Source organism: Phalangium opilio, unplaced genomic scaffold, assembly GCF_054372755.1.
Source record: "Phalangium opilio isolate 3A_F unplaced genomic scaffold, DU_Popi_V2 ptg000217l_1, whole genome shotgun sequence".
NCBI lineage: Eukaryota > Metazoa > Arthropoda > Arachnida > Opiliones > Phalangiidae > Phalangium > Phalangium opilio.
In genome coordinates, this window is record NW_028324218.1 from 2,002,172 (window position 1) to 2,014,822 (window position 12,651).

Consider the following 12,651-nt stretch of genomic DNA (forward strand, 5'->3'; position numbering starts at 1 on the left):
TGAAACAATATACATAACCAGTGCGTAAGCATCAAGAACGAATTGAATGTCCATATTCGCCTGCCAAAGACGCAAAGCGCACGGATTGTAAGGATTAACTCTAGTATCTTTGGGGTGTCTTTTCAACAAAACTGTTTTCCTTTTGAGGTCATAAGTAACGGCAGAAATATACTCGTCTTCAGTTATACGCAACTTAGCTAGCAACTCCTCAAAACTATCTACCCAAAACTCTTTTTCTTTCGATTGCAACATCTCATACAATTTCTTTGACCTTTCCTTACATCTGAGTTCTTCCTGTACGCTACCAGGCTCTCTTAAACCAGGGTCGAAAATTATGGTTCTGGGCATAGGTGGAAACGGGATTCCAAAACGACAAACGGAATTATTATCGACCTTCTTTCTACAAGTCGTTGTGTGTTTGTGAATTTGTAATCGTGTTAACAAATCTAAATGTTCGTCATTGTGCTCAGCAGCACAAGAAATAACATTATCAATAAATTCCTCTACTTCCTTAACATTTGAGAGATCAGTTTTAAGTTTTGGAGCATCTTTTATCCAAATCAAACCATGTTGGTGGGGCGAACCTCTTTGCTGTATTTCAACTCTAAAATAATAGTCTTCTATAACGCCAAGAGGACCTAATTTCTGTAGAGCCTTAAGCAAAGCCCGAAAACGGTGGTCAAAATATCTAGCGCAAGTAACAGGATCATCCTGAATCAGTTTTGCCCTTTCAGAAAAACTTAAATTGCTAATATCATCGTTAGGTAAACTCTCCTGCCCAGAGGTTAGTCTCAAAATATTCAGTAGCTCAGGCCATTTACTTTCGGCAGCCGAAAACGTTATGAAAAAGGTAGCCGTACCAAGCTGTCTAATCATACCCATCAATTCCTTTTGTCTGTGTTGCCAATAAGAAGGCGAGCTCTGTAGTCTTTCTAAAACCCTAAAACCATCATCCTGCTTAATTAAAGCATCAAGAGAACCTGCAGAAGCTAAAAGTCCAGCAGTATAATTCGACCCATCTGTTCTTTTAGTTTTCCTCATGCAAACCTGTATAGATTGACTAACTTTCAAGGTTTCTAATTTGACAAAAGAGTAAAACAATTTCGAAGGATTTTTAGCACAGCGCCTATCAATATTACGAAGCTCCCATTTAAAAATATCACCAAAACTTCCCTTAACCTTAAGGTTCATTTTTTGACCTACGTAAATGCTCGGGAATGACAATTCTTCCGCATCCTCGTCAAAGAGTAAAGACATTGGGGTTTGACCTTCACCGGGAGCAAACTTAACATGCATGGTATTACTTGGCAAAAAATTACTTAAAGAAACTAATAATGTATCTTGATTCCCAACTGTTAACGAACTACTTTCGTTAGGTTCATTCCACATATCATCGCTATCATTCTCTGCGTTTATTGGCGCTACTGGATTATCTCCTGAAACATCAACTTGATTTACCTGACGGTCATTTTCGTCAACAATAAATTCAAGTTCTTCAGGAATGGGGTCTAATATGTCACTCTTAACGGTAATTCCATGTTTAACATACAAAGGCGTTTTTACCAGAACGTTAAGGGCCTCTAAAATGACTTTGGGTCTCACAGTTTCGTACAAATAGGGTGTGTTATACTGCATTCTTCTCATAAACTCAATTTGAATAGTATCCGTGTTTCGAGGTAACCTGGGTAAAACCGAGGCGGTGGACTCTACATTTATAGGGACGTTAACCACATTTCCTTTAATACCACGTTGTTGGTCACACCCTAACCTTCGTATTTGCATGAATGGTATTCGTGGTGATATCATTCTTTCTTCTAAATTACTTATGTTTCTTAATTGCGCAGGTATTTCAGGAAACACAAATCCATTTTCCCTTGAAAATTTTGGAATTTGCTTTCTCTTAACGCTTTTATTACAAGTACTACACAAAAATATTTCATCATTCAACTCTCTTTGTTCAATACCAGGGACTGACAAAAAATCTATGGACTTTACAATGGTGCCAGATGACTTAAAAAAAAGATTTGAACATCCTTCACACGGCCACGTTGGGCCGTCTTTAATGCTATCAAAATAGGTCTGCTCTATAACCGAGGGGTTTGCTCGCCTATCTGCGGCTGAAGATCTATTTCTAGAACGTTCAGACGTTCTAAAACCTATATCTTCACGCCTGGCAGCCTTAGCCGTCTGGTTTCTATCACGTTCAGTGTCTCTATACTCGGGATCTTGGCGTCTAGCCGCCATACCTGCTTGGTTTCTATCACGTTCAGTGTCTCTATACTCGGGATCTTGGCGTCTAGCCGCCATACCTGCTTGGTTTCTATCACGTTCAGTGTCTCTATACTCGGGATCTTGGCGTCTAGCCGCCATACCTGCTTGGTTTCTATCACGTTCAGTGTCTCTATACTCGGGATCTTGGCGTCTAGCCGCCATACCTGCTTGGTTTCTATCACGTTCAGTGTCTCTATACTCGGGATCTTGGCGTTTAGCCGCCTTAGCCGCCTGGTTTCTATCACGTTCAGTGTCTCTATACTCGGGATCTTGGCGTTTAGCCGCCATACCCGCCTGGTTTCTATCACGTTCTTTATCTCTAAATTCGGGATCTTGGCGTTTAGCCGCCTTAGCCGCCTGGTTTCTATCACGTTCAGTGTCTCTATACTCGGGATCTTGGCGTTTAGCCGCCATACCCGCCTGGTTTCTATCACGTTCTTTATCTCTAAATTCGGGATCTTGGCGTTTAGCCGCCTTAGCCGCTTGGTCTCTATCACGTTCTTTATCTCTGAATTCGGGATCTTGGCGTTTAGCCGCCTTAGCCGCTTGGTTTCTATCACGTTCACTTTCCCTATACTTTGGATCTTGGCGTTCAGTAGCCTTACTTAACTGATTTCTTACACGTTCGCTTGATCTATACCATTCATCAACCCTTTTTACTTTCTTGGTAAATATTCCACCCTGATTTTCAATTTCACAATTTGACTCATTCTCTCGCTTTTTCCCCTTACCTAGCGACTCCCTCTTACTGCATTCTTCATTTTGTCTCAAGATTCTTAATCTTTCCAACGGATAGACATTACCATGGGACGTACAAGGTACTTGTTCATCGCTTTCGATGATTTCACTAATATTAGCATTAACATTTTGTACATTATTGGGTTCCTTATTAATAGATATGCCTACGCCTAGAGTACTTTCAATAGAACATTTATTTAATGCATTATCTTTCGTACGATCATGGCCAACTGGCCTCGTGGTAGGACCAACATTTTGTGTGCTAGAACCTGCTCCCGAAAGAGACTTTTTTTCCGCGGCTAAAGCTCTTCTCCTTTCATTTTCGCGTTTCCTAAATTTGGGATCTGACCTTTTTGACCTCATTCTTTCCCTTGCCTTTCGTTTTCTGATTTCCTCTTTACTTAAATTATTATCTTCCTCCATTTACTTATTAATCAGTTAAATACTCACAAAGGTTGGCAAAATCAATCTCCTTAAATACTCACACAGGTTGGCAAAATCAATCTCCTTCAGTAATACGTAAGGCTTAATTATATTATTTGCCGAACAAAATTAATCGAGCAAATTTAACACTTAACTTCTTCCTTCGAAATTCTATCAAAGAATGATTCAACTGTTTAAAAAAAGGTTTTTTTCGCAAATAGGGCGCTATCATATCAACCGCAATTCCGTCATATTTAAAAAATATACATGGCCAACACTTTTTTAGACACAATAGTGGAAGTTTTAGTCTCATTTAAAACATGTAAAACAATTATCTCATCTACAAATAGCTTACACATGTCTTTTTTTACCAATATCTAGCCGTTTGGATTTTTCTAAAGCAATCTTACCACCAAAATATTTTTTGATATAGAATAAATGTTCTATGTTCTTCATTTTTGAAAATATATTTTTTAGCGTTTGTAATGATTACTCTCTACACCTACACTAATCTAACAAGGAGTATAAATCCACTAGTGGAAGCGGTGTTTTTATTGAAAATATATTTTTTAAGCATTAAATCTAACTGGGAGTAATATGAAAGGAGTAGAAGCTTATCTGTCTTAGGAAATATGAAATTTTATCTTAACAGTTCGTTAAATCATAAGTTTATAACGAAAAAACGCGGAAGGGGAAAACGAGCAGACAACAACGATTTTTGGGGGTAGAAGGTTAAGAGCGCCATCTGTCGTCCGTGCCAAAGTTGAACTTCCACTCGAAGGCAATGGGAAAGTGGATAAAATAATGCCATCAGCTATTTGACTGCGTCGATATATTTAACGACTTGACCCATGACATGCCCTTAACACTGGCTTCTATGAATCCTATTTATTCTTGGATGCTAGGAAACTTGGTAGACGTAACAGTCTGTACCAAGTACCCAAGCATCCTTCAATAAACGCCTGGCAACATTGTGGTACGCATGGTACAACTAAAAAATAGGATGTGTATTTATCTTAAACGGTAACAGTTGACAAAGACTAATTGTATTTACCTTTAGTGGACAAGCAACGTTTCACTATTTTGTGGTTTTGAAAATGCATAGCTTGGCAACACTGTCACTTGTCCCGCGAATCGGCGTATGGGTTTTCCATCTTGAAGGAGAGAGGAATGGAGTGGAAACCCCCATACCTATAGCGTTGCCTATGTACCCCCACCTACGGCACCGTAGTCCTCCCAGCATTCTCAGCGGTTAGGTAGGGTCGTACTGGACAAAATTGTAAAGGGCGCTCCCTCTATCCATTGCCGAAAATATTATCCGTATTTTCATTTTAATAGAGCTATTTCAGTGGGAGAAAAATTTCGTCTGCTACGAAAATTGGGCCTGCCTTTGAGTGTAGGGCGGACATTTTGTGAGGGTTTTCTCTATGGGCAAATAGCATTGGTGACGTAGCCATTACCCCCATACCTATAGCGTTGCCTGTGTACCCCCACCTACGGCACCGTAGTCCTCCCAGCATCCTCAGCGGTTAGGTAGGGTCGTACTGGACAAAATTGTAAAGGGCGCTCCCTCTATCTATTGCCGAAAATATTATCCGTATTTTCATTTTAATAGAGCTATTTCAGTGGGAGGGGGGGAATTTCGTCTGCTACGAAAATTGGGCCTGCCTTTGAGTGTAGGGCGGACATTTTGTGAGGGTTTTCTCTATGGGCAAATAGCATTGGTGACGTAGCCATTACCCCCTCTGAAATAGCTCTATACAGAGAAAAAGAAATTATTATGGTTTTGAGAGGAGCTTCTCATTTTGGTTGTTGTTTAAAATATAACGCAATGCACGGGCCTAGATACATATAGCAGGCAATGAATAAAATATATCGCAATGCACGGGCCTTGATAGATAGAGGAGGCAATGTAGGAAACATAACGCAATGCACGGGCCTTGATAGATATAGGAGGCAATGTAGGAAACATAACGCAATGCACGGGCCTTGATAGATATAGGAGGCAATGATTTAACGACTTCGGTACTTGGGTTTATCTTTAATATTTAAATAAATATAATTATTTTTAATTATTTTAATCGCCAGCAAATAACTTTAAAAATAGTTAAATCGTTTAAAATAAAGTTGTTCATAATATCTTTCGAAACTTTGCTAATATTGACGTTTAAAGTGAAGGGTACCCTTCTTGCCCGCTTTCTTCAAATTTTGGGGTATATATACGATCCGTTTCCATTATAATAATAGATAAAAACGCATTCGCGTGAACCTTTGGTGGAAGCCCTGCCATTGGGAGGCTAGACGTTTCTCGTAACCCTAGCTGATCGCCGCGTATATCTTAAAACCAAATAATAGATAAAAACGCATTCGCGTGAACCGATGGTGGAAGCCCTGCCATTGGGAGGCTAGACGTTTCTCGTAACCCTAGCCGCTCGCCGCGTATATCTTGAAACCAAACGATGACGAAGGAAGAGAAGCCAGAATGGACTGACTGGCGTCCATGTGGAATGGACAAAGACCTGAAGATGGTGGTGCATAGAAGCTGGTGTCAATGTGGAATTGACGAAGAACAGAAGATAGTGGTGCATAGAAGCTGGTGTCAATGTGGAATTGACGAAGAACAGAAGATGGTAGTGCATAGAAGCTGGTGTCAAGGTGGAATTGACGAAGAACAGAAGTTGGTGGTGCTTGGAAGCAAGCACGTACAGACTAGTGTCCATGTGGAGTGGACGAAAACCAAAGCTGGTGGTGTTGGAACTCAAGTAGAATAGCCAGAGGAGACAAACCCAAATTTCCGGGAACTGTCAATTCAGTCCGGAAATTGGGAACACGTTTGCTCCGATACGCAAACTGCGAACGCGGTCACGTGGGGTCTGACAGACAGACACACAGACACACAGACACACACACACACACACAGACAGACACGGCCGGTGTAATACCTCTCCGTGACATACGTCACTCGGAGAGGTAAAAACAGGTATTTTTTTTTTATCTTTTCCGATTTCTGGGTAACGACCTTCAAAGGCGAACTTGAAAAATATTTCCATATAATCATGCCTTTAAACTGAACAAATTTAATATCTTTGTCCACTAAGACAATTTTTAATAATATAGGCCTAGGATACGTTTTGAGTATTCACGAGAAATGTATTTATTATTATTATTCAAAAGCACGTGCTTCACCGCGAGACATTTCCCGCCAAAAAAACCGCGCTAAAAATTCACGAGATTATATAATCATTTATAAGCTGATATACCACGAGCACGAGGTGTTTCCCGCCATTTTACCATAATAAATGCGCGAAAAATTAGGCCTAATAAAAACACTAGACTCATCGGAGTTTTTATTTAATATTGACCCAGAATTAGATGATTAAAAATTTCGTAGTAAAAATTTTGATCCTGTATTTTGTTTTTTCGTAGTAAATGGTTGTTTTTCATTCACGTCATATTCTAATTAGCCATTCATTAAAATAAAATAAAAAACTAAACGGATGTGTAACGCAAAATTATCTAGGACACTAACCGGTTCAAAAAAAAAATTACTCGGTAATGTCAGAAGCTATTACAACTTCTAGGAATAATTAAAACGCCTTTAACAAGTTTTAAATTTTTGGGGTCTGAATGCTTACAGATACAGATACAGAGGACACGCTATACCAAAGACTAATTCATTTCAAGGCTACCAGACTTACAAAACGTGTTTTAAAAGTTCAATATTTGCAGCTAAAAATAAAAACCCAAAACTTATGCTGACCTTGAAAGGTCAAAGTTGAAATTAATATTACGACTTCAATTCTAGCTTGTCGTTCTCGAACTAGCTCGAGCTGTAGATACTTAAGAAACATATCACTTATAAACTTATGGTCCGTTTTAAAACCAATAAGGTGTAACTTCAAACACACCTGACTTTTGATGACTACAGATGTTAAAGGTCACAAAAATTAAATACGTTTTAAATCATTTGCGCAGGCGCAGATGATTACGAGTGGGGGGAATGATGCATTATTGTTGATCAGGTGGTCCTCTCTATACAGGAAATTAACAGACGAAGGAAAAATTAAATTATAATTTAATGCGATTCCATTCATTTCATATTCGCTTGAATGGTTTTGACCGCGAATCGGAGACAATGAACCGAGATAGCTAACATAATTCCAAAAAATAAAAATTGCAAGCCACCCTTCCTGTAATGTAGAAACAAAGCTCCCAGAACTACAATAATAATTAAAATATCAAAGGGCAAGGTTTATACGTATATTACTTATATGGTAATATCAGGAATACATACAGTTAATTGGAATCATGGTGTAGTCATGGATTGGTTTTTTATACTTGAAGCAACTCCTTCAGAGCAAACTCACTCAAACCCCATGATTTTTCTGAATTTTTCTAAAAACTCTAATTTTGTATTAACCCTGAATGAGTCCTAGTAGCTGTATGCATTCCTGGCATAATATTAAAAATAGTACCGTCCTTGGAAATTGGAGGATAGGGAAATTCCCGGGTTGGTGCCCCTGTCACGGTGTTATATAATCTTGAATTTTTGAGAAGGCCCCTATGGTAGTAAGTACAGTTGAACTACCACCCACCCAACCACTCTTCTCAAGAGCTTACTTGGCTCTCTCTCGCTGGCTTCCAGAGATTGATCTAGATACAAACAGACGGGGATCGTAAAAACTCGCCTCATCACCACAAAGTTCACCAGAGCAGCAGACTATCTCAACTAAAACTAAAATTCCCACGGAAGAATTTAAGGTCTCTTCTTGTTTCTGTCTTCAAGAGGCGACGTGAAACTATGACCTATTTTACTCATAAATTATTCATATCGGCGTCAAGGACATCGTATTCGTTATTTCCCGAGTTCCCAACGAATTTTCGCTCTGGTATTCGCCAAATACCGAGCAAATATATAGTATAGCCCTGTAGATGGTTTACATACATGGAGGATTCATACTATTTACATCAGGAGACAGATACTACTAGTCTATTTTTTGACCTTCAGGTATAGCCTGTTCTCCTGGTGTAATTGGTATGAGCCCTCCATGTTTTTGTAAACCATCTATTGAAAAAAGGGCTTTTACAAAGAGAACATTCCATTAAAAAGTAATTAAACTACCGAAGTCAATCAATCCATATCGAGTCAGATAATGTTCAATAGGTCTATACTTTTATGACCACCGATGTTTTAAAATTTATCGTATATTTTGCTTAGCCAGGGAGAGATTTAATTTTAGAAGTAGGAATGGAGAACAGAGTAATATCTGCGCGCGCGTCAAAGTCCCGGACCCCCTTTTAACGGGACGGGGGGGGGGGTATGAAAGAAGAGGCGGGGAGGTCATAGCGACAGAGGTAAAAAGGAATTACGTATTTAATTTTTCGCCGTCCCCGTCAGCAACGTCATCAAAACGTATAGTAGGGTTTAAGTGAGCAGCCAATAAGATAATTTAAACTTTTCGTTACGTGTTTGTTGGAGGGAGGGGCATACTTATACTGGGTCGGACTACTGAAGTAAATACTAACCGTTCCATTCTCCATTCCTACTTCGAAAATTAAATCTATCCCTGATTTTGCTAAACAAATTTAGTCCCAAGTCTAAGAATAAGAAATATTTTCATGGGAATTTTTTTAAATATATAAATCTGGGGTTTACTTTGAACCGTAAGGTAGGTAATAAAAAATAAATATAAAAATTTGAATTAAAAAAAACCTATAAAAAAACTTCAATTGAATAAGCAAGTAGACCTAGTAAAAAAAAAGCACTTAAAAAATTTGGGAGTCTGCTAGCAGCTTTTAAAAAAGGCCATAGCGGTGATGGGACGCCCTGGCCAGGTTGCCTTTAGACGGAGAGAGACCCTACCTTGATGATATAAAAAAATTTTATATCCTAAAAATTCTCTTCCGGGTACAGAAATTTCTTTGATTGAACGGAACCACGGGGAGGAAGGTATAAAAAAATGACCGTTACCTATTGTCGCCATTACAATGGAACAACCCGGTTTAGGACTAGAGACCAGCCAGATTTGAAAATTGCGTAAGATTCGGATTCTATAGTTACCTACCTGGATGTGCTAAAAAAAGGTACAGACATACGCCTGGTCTGATCTGATTGGTTGAATGGTTGGTTCTAAAACGTTTCCCGCGCTTTAATTTTGTCGTTAAGTTTAATTTAATTAAGTTAAATTTTAGTTTAAGTTGTAGGTATGGGGTTTAATCTAATTAAATCATACTTGTGTTTGATATTAATTAAATAATGCTTATAGTGTTTAATACTAATTAAATAAAGCTTATAGTGTTTAATACTAATTAAATAATACTTATAGTGTTTAATATTAATTACACTTAAAGTGTTCAATATTAATTATAATAATAAGTTAAACTATTAGAGTTAAGAGTTAAATTCTCTTTAAAATTTTCCAAAATTTTCTTTTTAAAAACACATATTGATATAGTTTATTTCATATCGTTTTAAATTGTGTTTAAATTTTTGAATTAAGCTCTGATTGTACATATAATTAAGATAAACTTTTAAACGTGTCTCCCATCATTTAAGGTAGAAACAAAATGTTAATTACGTTTCATTTCTTTTTAAATCACCAACATCCGGTTTATCCAACTCCACAATAAAAAATAAATAAATAAATGAATAAAAATAATGAAATGGAAATATCTGTTCATGTTATATTTATATTATAACTTGCAGATGTTTCGACGGCTGATAATTATTAAATACAATTTATAAGGACCCCTTAAATCGGAATTCCCCCTCCAACCATTAATATCAAGTTTAATTCAAATCAAATTAAATATAATCAAGATATCAAAATAATAAATGACTGGCATTAAAATCATAAAATCAAATATCTAAATCATATTGATTTTAATATAATATAAAAAGTTCCTGCAGCCCTCATCATCGAGGAGATCAAAATCAAATATTAAACAATTTTTCAAGTCTTAAATCCCAAGTGCAAACATCGGAAACTACCTTGATCCCGTACGTCGAGTTGTCATCGAAATGGGGTCAAACTTTAAATTCGACCCCGCTCCAGTCTGACTCGTGATATATCTAGATAATATCTATCTAGGGTTTATCTTCTATATTTTTGAATTTAGGTTTTAGGGGTAGGCCCTACCAACCCGGTCGAGGGGCGAATTGAAATTAATGAGGTAGCCATTAACCTAGCAACCATTGAGGACGGGAGTGAGTGGGCACAGGGTCAGATTTAATGGGTTCCAGAGTACGTTAGGGGACACGACCCGCCGGTCATTTATCTCTCCCCATGGGCACCATTAAAGTTTGGATTTTTTTGGGGCCGAGGGTGGGTAGGGGTATAAATATACCCACAATGCATTGCATACCATCAAATTTTGAGGTATGAAATATACTAGAGCAGTATTTGGCACAAAAAAAATTAATTAAAATTCAAATTCCCTGACTCATTAAGGTTTTTCCTAAATTCAAATTTCCCTGACTAATTAAGGTTTTCCCCTTAATTCAAATTTCCTTGACTCATTAAGGCTTTCCCTAAATTCAAATTTCCCTGACTCATTAAGGTTTTCCCTAATCAATTAAATTACTTGCAAAAAAATTAAAAATAATGTTGTGGGGTTCAAAAATGATATACTAGTGCTTAACCAAATTAACTTATAAATATATTAATTCATTACCTAACAAATACAAAAATCCCAGACAATTTTAAAATTCCCTGAGAGCCAGTTTAAAACGACCTGATTTTCCAGGGGCTAGAGAAATTTGTTTCAACTACAGGGACGATTCTCTGATAACATACAGTACAAATTAACGAGAGAGTAATGAGTCACCTTTGACCTTCCCAAAATTTGACGCGTGCCCAGATTACTCTGTTCTCCATTCCTACTTCTAAAATTAAATCTATCCCTGAAACAATATATTATAAACCGGACGATGCTAAGTCTAAGTTCTAAAACTTGGGCATACAACTAACTAACTTGTTGATGATTAAAATTCAAAACCATGGGTCTCGTGTCCGTCTCACGTTTTGGTATTGCTTGGTGGTACCACACATACATACATAGCCAGGCAGTTTGCGTAGCTATCGAAGCGTTACCGTTAAGAAAATCTTACACCAAGGGGGGGGGGGGGTTTGAGATTATCTTTTAAAAAGCATAAGGTGAGGAATGGTAATCGAGTTGCGCAATATGGTAACGCGGTAGTCGGGTAAGTACCAAGACCAGCACCAGCACCATAGCTATAGACCACCAGGTCAATGCACCCTCGCTTTGGGGGACGAAGTAGGAAGGTAAGTAAAAAAGAAGCCAGGCAGGTAAATCCGTACATCCAGGTATTAAATTTTTCTAAGAAATTCGAGGAGCTCGAATTCGCCAAAAACTACAAATTTTTCATCTGTGGTTTTTATATTTTATTTTTTTACTTAATTCCTACCACGTATATTTTAAAATTCTAAAGAAATATTTTTTAAAGTTTCTAGTAAATTTAGTAATCTATTAATTAAAGTTATATAGAAGTATACTGTAGATGTTACATTTTCGACTCCAAAATTGATTTACCATGTATCCATGTCCAACAGCAATCATGTACTTCGGCGAACTATGATTACCTTAGGATTGTCACTAAATTTATAGATTGAAATTCACTGACTTTTCCCATGATGTTCCCTCATTTTTCCATGACTATGTTGATATTCTTAATTAAAATTCCCTGATTTTTCAATGACTTTATTGAAATTCTTAAAATTCCCCGATTTTTCCACGACTTTATTGAAACTCTTCAAACTCCCTGACTTTTCCATGACTATGTTGATAATTTTTAAAATTCCCTAATATTTCCATAACTTATCGAAATTCCAAAAAACTCCCTAACTTTTCCCTGACATTTTTGGCCCATTTTGAAATAAATTCCCTGACTTATATATATCCCAGGTTTTCCCTGACCTGTAGGCAAGCTGTATCAACCCTGTACCCTAATTTATACACATATATATATAAAACACCCTGTACACCTACTAATCTTAAACACAAATCAATGAAAACTGACCGGACCGGGCCATAGCTATTAAAAAAATATATATTTGAAGGTTATATATACATATATATACATTTATATATATACAATCCATTCCATCAAAAATATTAGGTTACTTCCGGGAAGGTTTCCTTGCGAGTCCCTTATTGGCTGGGATGGTGTTACATGGGGAACGAAAGGTGGGCGCATCA